Genomic DNA, 16624 nt, shown 5'->3' with positions numbered 1-16624 from the left:
TAAACCTGGCTCTCAAAGTGATGAAAATACAACTGTCTCATTTATCCTGGGAAATAACAACTAATAACAGTTGTTTCAGACATTTCCATTTAAGTAAATATCAGAATCATGATTTAAAGGCACGATATTCTAACCTTAAAAATTCCTAAGGCCAGAGATAAGAGCAAGAAGTCACCGTACACAAGGCCAGCGCGAGTCTAACCTTAAAAACAATCCACTTACTATTCTTTATTTTTGAATGGATGGTCAAAGATAAGTGTGCTATGTAATTGCTAAATCACAATAAGCTCTAGAGAACAAGAACTGTATCATTTTACAATTTTTCTCGGTTGTCTATTGTGTATAACAAACCATTCCAAAATTTAGTGTCTTAAAATAATGCCATTTTATTGCTCACAATTCTATAGGTCAGGAATTTGGGCAGTACTGAATGAAGACCGCTCAACTCTCTTTCATTTGAGGTTGACCAGGGTAGTTCAACTGGACCTGGAGATGAATCCGAGATGGACTCGTTCATACATCTAGGGTCTTGGTGCTTGGCTATTGGCTGAGGTATCTCAGTTTACTTCCACATGATCTTTCTCCAACAAGATAGCCTGGCCTTCTTTATATAATGGATGGGTTCCAAAAGAGCAAAAGTAGATTCTACCAAGCCTCTTAAGTTCTATGCCCAGAATTGGCACAGCAATACTTCTGTCTCACTATATTGGTGAAAAGAAGTCACAAGTCCAGCCCAAAGTCCAGCTCAAGAGGAGGGAAAATGGCTCCACACCTTTTGATGGCGAGAAATGGCGTGTACTTATGGGGCATGGAGGAATTATTAATGGCCCATCTTTGCAGAGTCTTCTGCAGCCACCAATCACCCACTTTTGGAGATTCGCATGTCTTTGGATCAGAACTTCTACTCAAACAATACAGATTTCATAGATTCCTGGCCAGATCAGGGCAAAGGATTCAAAGGGTCATTCCCTTGCTTTCCTGCCAAAAGAGGAAGAGACTGAAGAAATACAGCATGATTTGTACAGCCCTCTCTGCTCTTTCAGATCATTTGTTTCTACAAGTTATTCACTAGAAGTTATCAATAACTATCCAGACCCTCTTTTTTGCCATCATAAAAGCCAAAACTAGGGCTGAAATATTAGCAAAGTGAATATATACCTAAGAAATTATTTCTGTTACTGAAGCCCCTACTGTTATAGATACCCCAAGTGATAGGCCAAGAACTGATTTCCAAAAGGTGACAACCTTTTAGTCTCACTTGTAATCATACTGTTTGGACTAGCACTTTATTAGCAAAATATTGGTGATGAGGTTCTTCATTATCTGAATATTCTTTCAATTTTTTAATTGTAATCATAAGCATTAAATTTATTTAACTTTAATCAGAGTTAAAACTATTTCACATGACAGTCTTAATTTAAAATTCAGTAAAACTAAAAATATGAGAAAATACAGTATTTGCAGTAATGGAGAGGACCAACACAACTCCTTTGAAAGTCTATGAACAATTTGGAAGGTGGCTTCTATCACCCCCAAACTGAAAATTGGAAGCTCCAAGTATTAATATTTGTCATGGCCATTTATTCTATTAAAGAGCCATGTCTACAAAATGATCTGGGCTCTTTCCTCTACCTACGGCTATAGACTTGGTCAACTGGGAATTTCTGAACATTAAACCTACCACTATCTTGGAAATGGAGCCAAAGGGCCCAATATCAACTAGAGACGCACAAACTTGTTTCAACCAAATGACTACCTAGGTGTCAGTTTTTAATTAACAAACCACGCCCCCAGTGGTAACACTAGTGGAGACGTATTTTGCCGGATTTTGTTCATATGGACGTGGGGTCCTGCTTCAACAACCTCATTGGTGTGAATTAGGCCTCTCTTTTGAAATCATCTGTGCCACATTTGAGCAATAAATTGCTTCTTCATATCTTGGGACAGGAACTGAATTAAGAGTCCTGTCTTGTGGGCAACTGCTCTCCATTTTCAAATCCTCTGAAGAGCATAAGTAAATGTCAGGCCAGAAAACAGTGGCCAAAACTACCAACAGGTGGGGAAAATCAGACAGAGTGGGGAAGGAAAGGGGACTTTGACCTTTGCCATTGCCCAGCATAGTCCAGCTTGATTCCACTGCAAGTAGAAGCAAAGAGAGCCCACGTAGTAATAAAGGCAAAGGCAGCTTTGTCCTGATACACTGGAGGTGTGGCAGGTAAAAAGCAGGTCCAGGGCTTCCCTGGTGGTGCAGTCGTTGGGAGTCCGCCTGCCGATGCAGGGGACACGGGTTCGTGCCCTTGTCCGGGAAGATCCCACATGCCGCGGAGTGGCTGGGCCCGTGAGCCATGGTCGCTGGGCCTGCGCGTCTGGAGCCTGTGCTCCGCATCAGGCGAGGCCACAACAGTGAGAGGCCCGCGTACCAAAAAAAAAAAAAAAAAAAAGCAGGTCCAGCTCCCTCTCAGCACATAACCTAAATTAATAGTTCTCAGCCAGGCTACACATCACAATCATTTGTGGGTGCAGATTGCATCAGGTGCAAAAGCTGAGTCAGTATCTGAGGTGAGACCTTGGAAGTGCTTATTCTGATGAGCACCTACATTTCTAGTCACTTTACTAGATCATACACAAAGATGAAAACCTGGCCTAGTTTAACAACTTGTGATTGACCAGGGTGAACAAAGGAGTTATTGCATGATGGGGTGGATCACTGAATCAAGGAGTAGGGCCACTTTCACTCTATTACAGTACTCTATTGCATGTCAGTATTACATGCATATATCAATAATTCTTTCAGGTCTCACAACTGCTTTTGTGAGACAAAGGTTATCATTGCTCCCTTTTTACTGATGTGGAACCTGAAACTAGTGACTTGCCAAGGGAAGCGATGGGCTGTGATGCCAGGTGTGTCTAAACAATACTATCCTCCGAAAGAGAGGACAGTGTTTCCAATTTGTTTTCAGTACTCTTTAAGGTTCGGCTCTTTAATGCCCATCTTGACAAAATATTACAATAAATTATTATTCAGTGAACAGTGAGCATTATCTCCTACAGCAAAATTTCCTGGATGAAACTGAGATGAATGAAATGAAGAAGGCATTGAAAACTATAACATGCCATAGAAATTAAAATTTCTTCTTATCTTTTTTTTTTTTTTTTTTCCGGTACGTGGGCCTCTCACTGTTGTGGCCTCTCCCGTTGTGGAGCACAGGCTCCGGACGTGCAGGCCCAGCGACCATGGCTCACGGGCCCCAGCCGCTCTGCGGCATGTGGGATCTTCCCGGACCGGAGCATGAACCCGTGTCCCCTGCATCGGCAGGCGGACTCTCAACCACTGCGCCACCAGGGAAGCCCCCCAAAATTTCTTCTTATCTTGAATGATGGCTCTTATATCATCATCCTATAATACAAATTACATTTTTTCTTAAATATTCCTACTTCCTCATTTTATTACCCAACTTCAGCATATTCTATTATTTTAAATTTTTCATGTCAAAAATTTTCTGACCACACATTTTTCCATTTCAAAAATATTCTGACCACCACAATTCTTCTTGAATAGAAGAGTAATGTAAGTAAATAAATTGAAATTGAGCCCCCTATTGGTGATGAAGTATTCTCCCCAAATGGCATAGTAACTCGATTTTTGATGGTCTTTGTCGTTGAAGTTTGGAAAGCTAATGTTCTATTGTTCTGTACTTATTTTAACACTTAAGTAATGACTGAATCTTCCTGGGCCCCTACTGTCTTTATGATCTGAGCTCAGTTATTAAATTCCTCTATGTGCAAAATAGAACTAAAAATGATACGTTGCAGTGGATGTAGTTCTGATTGTATCATTTTTATGAGAACAGTTTTATAAGAGATAAAGTGCTACTCAGATGTGTATGAATACCTTGAGAGCAGACAATAATTCATTTTTGTATTTCCAGGAGAGCTAGATGTGGTGGAAAACATTAATGATCATAAATGAGAAAAATCAAATTATCTTGCTCTATCCTTGGCAGTGTGATTTTTTTAAAAACAAGTCATTCATTTTTGCTGAGCTCAGCTTTTTCCTCTACAGATTAGGCATAATAAGATAATTATCCCGCCCTACTTCACAGAGCTGTTTTTAGAATAAAATTCATGTGAATTATATATGTGGAAGTTTGTCATGAACTCTTACGAAAATTCTAGGCTAACACTGGTGTTGATTTCTTATGGTTCTATCATCTCCTGATGAACTGCACTTGACTAGCAGGGAAAGTTCCTCCCTGCCTTATGCTTTTGTTGCATTCCCTTCTGTGCCTAACACAATGCTTTACCCATAATAAATTCTTTATTTAAAAAAAAAAATAAAGGAGGCTTTTTAAGCAATGGTGACCTTCTGTTTTCAAACCTGCCCATGCTTTTGAGCAAAAAGCTGGTGGTGTTTGAGGGGTTCCAAACCAGTACCAACTTGTGTCCCCCCAAGCACTTTTTATCAGTAAAAAGGCAAAGCATGTACTGGAGAGAATGCTTGATTTATACCTGTCTAGGCAATCAACCTGCCACCCACAGAAATGTTGGAAGTTTGGCAGTTCATCAGCAAGGCAATTTTTTTGCTCTATTCTCCGTTGATGATCCTTTGAGTTTGTTCCATAATGGTGTTCCTTAGTCATTTTGTCCCATAATAAAATCTCTGTGAATAAGGACTTTGTCTGTATCTCCACAGCACCTCCAGAACAGTGCTGGAGAGCAGTGCCAGAAGAGTGCCTGGTGTATCCTGGGTGCTCAATAAATACTTGTTGGATGAATAAGCTAAATGACTCATGGAAATGAAGAATATGTATACTCAAGATTTTGAAGTATTTACCCAAACATTGATTTGATTTAATTCAGTAAAAGTTTTCCCCAATTTCCATCATTATAGAAAAGACTGAAAAAACTAGAGTTTGTGCTGAATTCTTTTTCAGTGTTAAGCTTCCCCGATAGTCAAATTACATTGCAATTTCTCTCCTGTGCTTATGTGTATGCATATTTGTTTTAAATACATATAAATAATGGGCATCTTTTTGATTTAAACCTAGTCCTATATAGCTCCTATTTTTTCTGAGGACCATAATTTCATGTTTGAGGAGAAGCAAAAATAACCAACATGTTTGAACATAAATACATCCATTCTCAAGGAGATGTCTTTCATTGGGCTAATGACACATTTTTTTCCCCAAATATATAACCCAAGAAATTATTTTACACACAAACCAAAGAGGTTACAGAATGAATTTTTAAATTTAACCCTTCAAGATGCCATTCTATTTCTTTCAGAAATAGCATCATGAATTTGAAGATTAGGAAATAATCACATTTTCAGTGCTATTTAAGTGTGCTTTCCCTAAGACTCAAAATTTAAATGCAATTTTTCTCACTCTCCTATATAGCACTTTTCTAAAGCAGTTGCATATTACCTCTACAAGGTTTATAGAGTAAGAATACTGAGGGCCCAGAGATGTATCCAGTTGCTCAATTGACCAGTTAAGTTCCTTTCTCTTTTCTCACCCTGCCCACCTCCTGGTGGGTCAATTGATGAAGAATGAATTGGCTAAAAGGCAAGGAGTGGGGGATGAGAGGCAAAGTCCTGGATAAAGAGAACGAGATAATTAAACGCTGGATAGTGAAGAGTTGACTTAAAACAGCTCTTTTCAAAGGAGACTTCAAATTGCTGTCTCCTTACCAGACTGGAGAATCCAATTTGTCAGGATGAGTTGATTCTCATGCAGATGATGTAACCTGACAGCTAGCAACATGTAGGGGTCTGGTAACCAAGCCAAGAAATTTGGTAGCACAGAGTAAGTGGAGATGAATCTTTTTCTAATCAATAAGGATTACGTTTCGTAGAGGTTGTTTAGCCTGTTACACATTAACAGCATATTTTAAACACATTCTGTGCTTTTAAAATTGTTATAATTTACAAAATGGATTTTTTTCTGCTCACAAATTAATTACAGGAAAAAGTGATGATGAAAGTATAGTTATTGACTCATGTTCATATCCTAGAATGCCAAGGATATTTCACAGGCAGATTGGCATAATTCAACTTTCTTTGGATAGTGACTAAATTGGGCTCAAGGAGAACTTAACTTAGAGTTTGATCTATAAATATTCATTTACTATAATACAGTGGGGCTCTTTTTTAAGTGACAGTTCTATCTCATTATTAAATACATGCAGTAAATTTCCGGGATGCCTCAGAATATAGCCAAGGGAAAAAATGCTTTTGAAGATTGAAAAAAGATTCATGCACTCTCTGGATCTCAACTAACAAAAATTAATTAATTAATAGGTCTAAATTATGTCTGTCCATAATGCAGCCAAAGTACCAGCTTCCCAGATGTTCTTAATGTCACTGATCCCATTATAATTCCTCAAGTGCCAACAGTACCTCCTTTGGGGAAGGGGAATTATACAAGAGAACAGATGCCAGCAGGATGGAGGAGTACAACCATAGGCATGTTGGTCAGAATAATTATAGTTGTTAAAGCAAGAATATTCAAAGAGCAGTGCATAATCATGCATTACCAAAAACTCACAATGATCACCTGACCAGTGTCAACATCCTGCAACATCCTCCACTAGAAAGGGGCACTTCCCCAAGGGCAATACCCGAAGGCAAATGGCAGTACTGAATAGCCAACTGTTTTGCATATGTTGACTGCGATTGTCAAACAAAGGATCCTCTTTTTCAGGGTGCTTTCTCCATTGGAGATACTTGGTTAATATTTGCTACACTCTCTTCATTTCTTTCATCGCACCTTTTGCCATTTATCTATTTTCTTGTTTGCTTATTTGTCTCCCATTCTAAACTGTAAACTACCCATGGTCATTTTTCTTAGGGAGGGAGATAACTTTTTATCAAACTATAATATTCATGCAGTAAAGTACATATATCCTTAGTGTAGAGGTCAACGAATTTTTACAAATTAAATACAACTGTATAGCAAGTATCCAAATTAAGAAGCAGAAGACCAGGGGCTTCCCTGGTGACTCAGTGGTTGAGAGTCCGCCTGCCGATGCAGCGGATGCGGGTTCATGCCCCGGTCCGGGAGGATCCCGCATGCCACGGAGCGACTGGGCCCGTGAGCCATGGCCGCTGAGCCTGCGCGTCCGGAGCCTGTGCTCTGCAACGGGAGAGGCCACAGCAATGAGAGGCCCGCGTACCGCAAAACAACAACAACAAAAAAAAAAGAAGCAGAAGACCAGCAGCACCCCAGAAGACTCCTGGTACTATGTTCTAGGTTGTTATACTCCAAAGGTAAACATTTCCTGACTCTTAAAAACTGTGCTTTCTTTTGCCTGTTCTTGGACTTTATTCCAAATAATGCTGCTCTAAATATATGTTCACAAAAAGTATATATCTCTGGTAAATATATGTACATATCTTTGTGGTATATATACGTAGTAGTATAATTTTGGGGTCATAGGGTATGAATATGTTCAGTTTCAGTAGACATGGCAGACAGTTTTCCAAAGCATTTAAACCAGTTTCCACTTTTACCATCAGTGTGTGAGTGAGGAATCATATCTGGTTTGTTCACCATTTTATCTCCTGCACGTGTCACAGCACTTAGCACCAACTAAGTACTCAAGAAGTCTTGGCTGAATAAATTAAATTGATATATGTTAGAAACGTCTAAATGACTATTAGCATTTCATCAATCTTTTCAAATGTATAAGAAACCGAAACAAGTTTCTGGCCCACTTCACAATTTTGCTAAGAGCCATCCCTAGGTAATCGGTCCCTGAAATAAACACCTCTTCACTGAATGCTGTTTTCTAGGACAGATGGCTGACTCAATGGAATAAACAGTATCAATCTGACAACATAATGAGTTTAGATATGTTAGCAGAAGAAGACATTTTAGTGTCAACTTTCCCAGCTGCTCTTTACACAGTTAAGGACACAGAGGCCTAAGGAAATCAAATTAGGTGCCCTTAGGGTAAGAAAGGATTCATAAGTGGACATATTCTTTGTTTTCTTCTTTAAAACTTTGTAGTGAATGATTATTTTATTTGTATACAATAATGTGTTTTACCAAGAACAGACTAGGATTTTTATTTCATTGGTAAAACTCATGTTTTTACTGTGACCATCCCTTAAAACACTTTTTTCTTTTCATTACTTAAACAGAACAAATTACCTTTGTCATTATGCAAAATTGCTTAGATTTTGTCTTTGGGATAAGATTTACTCTATTTTTTGCATGGTGTGATCACAATCAGTCCTGAGGTTCAGTGGTTTTTTTAGGATGTACTTTTTATTTGTTCATGTGTATTTACCAAATGCATCTAACAAATAAAACCATGTGGAAGAATAATAAAGCTGTAAGTCTTTCATCTAAAGAATAAGTACTTTATTGTGAATACAATGAAAATGGAGAGAAATTCAACATTTAATATGTTTCTACACAATAATTACAAATACTCTGAGGAGGCTGAGTCACTGCAGTGTTCCAAGGTCTGGGACATAGACTGGATTTGGATGAAGATACATGTACTAGATTCTACTAATGGCTTCAAACCTTTACCCCTTCTTGAGTATCAACACCCTTTGATGTGTTACTTCACAGTTCTAATAAAGAGATGGAGTATACTGCCCCACTCTTTGACTTTAAATTAGTTATGTGACTTTTTTTGGAAAATGGAATGTTAGGGGACATGAGTGACAAAGGCTTGAAAAGTACCAATGCATTTAGGCTTTTTCTCTTGAGCCTCTCCTATGATAATGAGATACCCTAGCTAGTAGGCCAATTCCTGCAGGAAGCTGAGGGTAATGTAGAACAAAACCCATCTGCCCTAGCTGAGCCTAGATTGGTTGACTCCAGTTGACCTCCAGATACATAAATGAGTCCAGCTGAAATCAACAGGCTCATCCAAACCCTATCTAGATCAACTGACCCCCACCCAGAAAACCCTTAGATGTGTGATCTAAATAAGTGCCTTCTTATTATTGTATGTCATTGAAATTTTGTGGTGGTTGTAATGCAGTGGTATTGAAGGCATAGTTAAGGGTTACAGGTATCATCAGATAAGCACGGGTGGATAATGACCATGTTTACCAGAGGATGGTAAAAGGAACAGGTGCCACAGCAAGGGCAACTTGTCCATAGCTAAGAGGCGAATTAAAGTTACAGGTAGAGAGTCTTTTTTTTTTTATAAATGTATTTATTTTATTTGTTTATCTTTGGCTATGTTGGGTCTTCGTTGCTGCGTGTGGGCTTTCTCTAGTTGTGGCAAGTAGGGGCTACTCTTTGTTGAGGCGCTCAGCCTTCTCACTGCGGTGGCTTCTCTTGTTGTGTAGCACAGGCTCTAGATGCGCGGGCTTCAGTAGTTGTGGCACATGGGCTTAGGTGTTCTGCGGCATGTGGGATCTTCCCAGACCAAGGATCGAACCAGTGTCCCCTGCATTGGCAGGCAGATTCTTAACTACTGCGCCACCAGGGAAGCCCGGTAGAGAAAGTCTTAAAAGAAGGACTGCTGTTCTGCAAATAAAGAGCTTAGAAGTTACACTCTGTCCTAACAACAAGTGAAAAGCTAAACAAACTGAAAAATCAACAACTCTTCTTACACCTATCAGAGAAATGAGGTCAAAGGACAAACCACTGGCCCCAAAGTAACTTTTATAATGTCTTATAGTTCAGATGTGGGCTTGGGAATCCACCTTTGGAATCGTCTCTACCCACTGAATGTTATTACTAACACATATTATGTGCCATGTTTTGTCTTTCCAGAAATATGCTAGATCTTGCATAAGAGTAAACTATTACTCACCGTAGGCTATTGCTAAGGCTTATTAAACTTCAAGTCTCATCTGTAGTGGGAAAAGACAACTTTTTCAAGAAATAACAAATTGTAGGAGGTAAGGCTAAAACGAAGTGCTGTCAGCTCTCTCAAGTTTCATCAAGTTAAAAGAATATGTCAATATTAACACCTTTTTGGATATGACTTGAAAACAATTTTTACTATGAACATCCTTAAAAGGAGCTTAGGACCAGCGAGAAGAAATAAAACAATCATTACAGCCTAACTCAACAAACCCTATTTTGACATAAAAAACCGTATCAAAGAGAGCATGCATCAATTAGATTTGCACGAAAACCTAATTTGTTTCATCCACATTCTTGAGATCTTTCTATTTTATTAGACAACGATTCTTAGTTTTAAGGGCAGAGCGTATACACCAACTAGTCATCTCTCTGAGCTTCAAAAACTGGTTGGCATGCTGATTTCACCTCCCTCAAGGACTGAATTACAGAATCGAGAAATATAGTAAAAAACTGAGAGTGAGACATTGAGTTGAAATAATGAGCCTGAAAAAAAAGTCAGAAAAAAATAAGAATCATTAGGGAAAACACCGTCTACATGAAATAGACTATAAATCCCTGAGGAATGCCAAATCCACTCTTTGTATTGAAATGCCTCTTCCAGCCAACCTCAGCAGTCCTTCTTGTTTTTCTATTAATTACTTTACAACTGTCTATTAGCACTCATCTGCTACAACAGGATCCTAAGCAGCCAGGAATCAGGGATTGTGTGAGACCCACCATCAGGAGGATGGTGGAGCGGCAACCATGCCTCTTTGCCATGGCTTGGGAAGAGTAAGAGGCAGCACTCTGGCCATCTTGATATCTAAGGGTCTCAACAGCCTCTGCCTGTCTCATAGCAATGGTCAATCCCAACTCCCTCACCCACAAAGAAATTCTCTGGTTTGGAAAAACAAGGTGAATTCCTCATTAAGAGGGTACCAAGCTATTATACAAGAGTTATACAGATGGTACAAAATATGGTTTACCTCTCCAAGAAATTTCACTCTAATTGAAGAAAAAAATGATGTACACAAAACTAGAGCAATTAAGTGGTCAATTAGGTTTCAGATTAAAAGGCAATAGATTAGATCAGCATTCAGTAATAGTATCTATTTTCGTTCCAAAAGAGTTTGATTGCTAATCCAAGGTTTATGTGCTGCTGTTGTAATAGAAACAGCTGACTAATCAGAGCCGCTTTAACTTGTATGTGACAGTAGTTTCACCTGTGAAAAGCAAGCAGAAAAACAGGGGAGAGGGCTTCCCTAGTGGCGCAGTGGTTGAGAATCTGCCTGCTAATGCAGGGGACACAGGTTCGAGCCCTGGTCTGGGAGGATCCCACATGCCGCAGAGCAACTAGGCCCGTGAGCCACAACTACTGAGCCTGCACATCTGTAGCCTGTGCTCTGCAACAAGAGAGGCCGCGATAGTGAGAGGCCCACGCACTGCGATGAAAAGTGGCCCCCGCTTGCCACAACTAGAGAAAGCCCTCGCACAGAAACGAACACCCAACACAGCCAAAAATAAATAAATAAACAAATGTGGGGTTTAAAAATAAAAAGGGGGTTAATAGCTAACTATTTCAAAATTACCAAATCATACCTCGTTTCTAGCATAAAATAGTAAAACAAAGTTTTTTTCATCTATAGAAATGAAAGTTGTAATGTTTCTAGTGAACCTTCCTTTTCTAATTTTAAAAAAATACACAAATGGAGAGTTAATATTCATATTAAATGCAGGCATTAATTAGGAATTTAATGTTTCTAAAGGATATAAAACAAATTTGCCAAGCATACTAAGGGTACCCTGATATAAGAAAGTTTCTTCACTATTTTTATGCCAGTAAACTATGTTGAAAGAATCTTTAGCAACAAAACCTCTATTTGTAATTCTTCTAAATATCTTCTTGTGAGGCCAAGGATAAAATATACTTCCAGATACAGCAGGCATGTTTACCTGGAATTTTGCAATTGCCTTTTAGAATGGTGTTAAATATTTTATTTCCGTTTATGTTACTGTCTCTGGCTTTCCCCTCATTAAACCCTCTTGACATATACAAGAAGATATATATGACAAAGAAATTAGTAAATAAGGGAACAATTAACAAGTTGTGATCTCAAAGGAGACTATAATTTGTAATACACAATTATTGATAACAGAACATTTTAAAGGGTAGTAATATAGGATTGAGAAATGTGTAAGAAATGCTTAGAGGTATACTTTAAATAAACAGTATAAAATTTGCTCAAGTTTTCCAAAATTATATGGCATTTATTATTTTCAGAGAATACAGTCAAGTTTACTTGCTCTTGTTTTTCTTTTTTTGCATTATTATTATTTAAGCTTTAATGATCCATTGGACTACAGGAAGAAAATCTGTTTTCAGTTTTATCTCTTTTTATTCTATTTCTGTTTTTAAATGTGTTGCATAATGTACACAATACATTAATATGATTATATATATATATATAATTTATAAGTAAATAAATGTGTTTTGGAGAAAAGTGCCCCAAATTCTATTTTTCTTATGGAAACATGTTCCAAAATTTAGAGGATGACTTACTTCTAAGCCATCACTTAACATAAACTATAAAAAGAAAAAACAGAAGAAAACAGTAGCCTGAACATTTAGGAGTAGATTGACATATTGTATTGGAATTATGAAAAAGCAGGAATGAAGTAAAAGAAAAACTGCTCTGTTCCTTTTGTTGAAGAAATGAATGAGAGGGTGAGCCCTGAAGTGACATATTGGTAAAGTAAGCAAATGCAATAGCAGTCAAGACTGAGCATAGGGGCAAAAGGAGGATAAATGTGTGAAAATGTTTCCTACAGCAGTTTTTGTGTCACTCAAATATATGAAATGAATGGGAAATGACAACATAGCCAAGGAAAGCAAACCTGGGGTGATTCAAATGGGAATGGATAAAGGCATTGACATAGTAAAAGAGAGAGAGAAAGAGAAAGAGAGAGAAACTCCCTCTTTGAAAACTACCAAAATGCCAGAGCTATTTATTTATTTATTTATTTATTTATTTATTTTTTCCAATAATGAGGTTTTTTTTTTTTTTTTTTTTTTTTTTAAACATCTTTATTGGGGTATTATTGCTTTACAATGGTGTGTTAGTTTCTGCTTTACAACAAAGTGAATCAGCTATACATATACATATGTTCCCATATGTCTTCCCTCTTGCGTCTCCCTCCCTCCCACTCTCCCCATCCCACCCTTCCAGGCTGTCACAAAGCACCGAGCTAATATCCCTGTGCCTTGCGGCTGCTTCCCCCCAGCTATCTACCTTACTACGTTTGTTAGTGTGTATATGTCCATGACTCTCTCTCGCCCTGTCAAAACTCACCCTTCCCCCTCCCCATATCCTTAAGTCCGTTCTCCAGTAGGTCTGCGTCTTTATTCCTATCTTACCCCTAGGTTCTTCATGACATTTTTTTCCCTTAAATTCCATATATATGTGTTAGCATACGGTATTTGTCTTTTTCTTTCTGACTTACTTCACTCTGTATGACAGATTCTAGGTCTATCCATCTCATTACAAATAGCTCAATTTCATTTCTTTTTAAGGCTGAGTAATATTCCATTGTGTATATGTGCCACATCTTCTTTATCCATTCATCCGATGATGGGCGCTTAGGTTGTTTCCATGTCCTGGCTATTGTAAATAGAGCTGCAATGAACATTTTGGTACATGACTCTCTTTGAATTTTGGTTTTCTCAGGGTATATGCCAAGTAGTGGGATTGCTGGGTCATATGGTAATTCTATTTGTAGTTTTTTAAGGAACCTCCATACTGTTCTCCACAGTGGCTGAACCAATTCACATTCCCACCAGCAGTGCAAGAGTGTCCCCTTTTCTCCACACCCTCTCCAGCATTTATTGTTTCTAGATTTTTTGATGATGGCCATTCTGACTGGTGTGAGATGATATCTCATTGTAGTTTTGATTTGCATTTCTCTAATGATTAATGATGTTGAGCATTCTTTCATGTGTTTGTTGGCATTCTGTATATCTTCTTTGGAGAAATGTCTATTTAGGTCTTCTGCCCATTTTTGGATGGGGTTGTTTGTTTTTTTGTTATTGAGCTGCATGAGCTGCTTGTAAATTTTGGAGATTAATCCTTTGTCAGTTGCTTCATTTGCAAATGTTTTCTCCCATTCTGAGGGTTGTCTTTTGGTCTTGGTTATGGTTTCCTTTGCTGTGCAAAAGCTTTGAAGTTTCATTAGGTCCCATTTGTTTATTTTTGTTTTTATTTCCATTACTCTAGGAGGTGGGTCAGAAAGGATCTTGCTGTGATTTATGTCATAGAGTGTTCTTCCTATGTTTTCTTCTAAGAGTTTGATAGTTTCTGGCCTTACATTTAGGTCTTTAATCCATTTTGAGCTTATTTTTGTGTATGGTGTTAGGGAGTGATCTAATCTCATACTTTTACATGTACCTGTCCAGTTTTCCCAGCACCATTTATTGAAGAGGCTGTCCTTTCTCCACTGTACATTCCTGCCTCCTTTATCAAAGATGAGGTGTCCATATGTGCGTGGGTTTATCTCTGGGCTTTCTATCCTGTTCCACTGATCTATCTTTCTGTTTTTGTGCCAGTACCATACTGTCTTGATTACTGTTGCTTTGTAATATAGTCTGAAGTCAGGGAGCCTTATTCCTCCAGCTCCTTTTTTCGTTCTAAAGATTGCTTTGGCTATTCGGGGTCTTTTGTGTTTCCATACAAATTGCGAAATTTTTTGTTCTAGTTCTCTGAAAAATGCCAGTGGTAGTTTGATAGGGATTGCATTGAATCTGTAGATTGCTTTGGGTAGTAGAGTCATTTTCACAATGTTGATTCTTCCCATCCAAGAACATGGTATATCTCTCCATCTATTTGTATCATCTTTAATTTCTTTCATCAGTGTCTTATAATTTTCTGCATACAGGTCTTTCGTATCCTTAGGTAGGTTTATTCCTAGATATTTTATTCTTTTTGTTGCAATGGTAAATGGGAGTGTTTTCTTGATTTCACTTTCAGATTTTTCATCATTAGTATATAGGAATGCCAGAGATTTCTGTGCATTAATTTTGTATCCTGCTACTTTACCAAATTCATTGATTAGCTCTAGTAGTTTTCTGGTAGCATCTTTAGGATTCTCTATGTATAGTATCATGTCATCTGCAAACAGTGACAGCTTTACTTCTTCTTTTCCGATTTGGATTCCTTTTATTTCCTTTTCTTCTCTGATTGCTGTGGCTAAAACTTCCAAAACTATGTTGAATAAGAGTGGTGAGAGTGGGCAACCTTGTCTTGTTCCTGATCTTAGTGGAAATGCTTTCAGTTTTTCACCATTGAGGATGATGTTTGCTGTGGGCTTGTCATATATGGCTTTTATTATGTTTAGGAAAGTTCCCTCTATGCCTACTTTCTGGAGGGTTTTTATCATAAATGGGTGTTGAATTTTGTCGAAAGCTTTCTCTGCATCTATTGAGATGATCATATGGTTTTTCTCCTTCAATTTGTTAATATGGTTTATCACATTGATAGATTTGCGTATATTGAAGAATCCTTGCATTCCTGGAATAAACCCCACTTGATCATGGTGTATGATCCTTTTAATGTGCTGTTGGATTCTGTTTGCTAGTATTTTGTTGAGGATTTTTGCATCTATGTTCATCAGTGATATTGGCCTGTAGTTTTCTTTCTTTGTGACATCCTTGTCTGGTTTTGGTATCAAGGTGATGGTGGCTTCGTAGAAGGAATTTGGGAGTGTTCCTCCCTCTGCTATATTTTGGAAGAGTTTGAGAAGGATAGGTGTTAAGAGCTATTTATTTTTATTTAAAATTAACTAAGATCTGTCCAGAATATCTTCCAAAGATGTGTCTGCCCTCCACCTTGCATTCCCCTACCTTGCTAACACTTGCTTCTTTCCTCTGCTTCTCTCTGACCCACTCATGGTCTACTTTCTTGACCAAGGGCTTGGAGAAGATGAAGTCCTTACCCAAGCCTATATTCTCCTCTGCTCAAATAGCTGATCTCAGCTTAAGAAATATAATAACAACAACAGTAATATCAGTAACAACTAATATTATGAGCCCATACATTCAGGAATTCTTCTAAGGTAGAGATAATTACCCTATATTACAGATGAGGAAATTGAGGCATATAATGCTCAAAGTAGTCCATTAGTAAGGGCAAGGTCAGGATTCAAACCCATGTACTTTTGGCTCCAATATCTATACTCTTGACTATGCTTCAATACTATCTAACAATATACCAAATAAGTTAATTTTGAATGGATTCCCCATATAATCTTTTCTTTGTATTCTCATTTCTAGGACCTCAACATTCTAAAACCTTTATTTAGATCAAGTAATATTACTATTAGTGGATTAAGCCCAACGTCCAGCTGTTCAAGTATAAGAGAGTGGAATAAGAGGAAAGGGGAACTATTCCGGTTACAGATGTTATTTCTATGCATTCAGACACAGGTGAAAAAGAAATTGCAAAGTTGGCAGTGCTTCTTATCCTTTGTACATCTAAAGGCTGTGCTCGGCAGTGTAACAACTAAGCAAAGCCTGGCACAGCTGTTCATTCTTTCTCATCGCCTTTTATCTATGCAGTGCTTTCCCGTTAATGTGAGTCCTTGAAATTCTGAAAGCCAAGTGCTTCATTTCCCATCATTCCACACCTAAGCCAAGTTTCTAAATTGGCTTTGATGTGTATTTAAAATGGCTTGGCATCCTACGGTCATCATTCCCTGGATCACTCCCACTCTGTGAAACTGTGATATGCTTATCACTGTCCCAAGTGAAGAGA

Source organism: Phocoena phocoena, chromosome 9 (assembly GCF_963924675.1).
Source record: "Phocoena phocoena chromosome 9, mPhoPho1.1, whole genome shotgun sequence".
NCBI classification, from domain to species: domain Eukaryota; kingdom Metazoa; phylum Chordata; class Mammalia; order Artiodactyla; family Phocoenidae; genus Phocoena; species Phocoena phocoena.
This window is presented reverse-complemented; position numbering follows the sequence as displayed.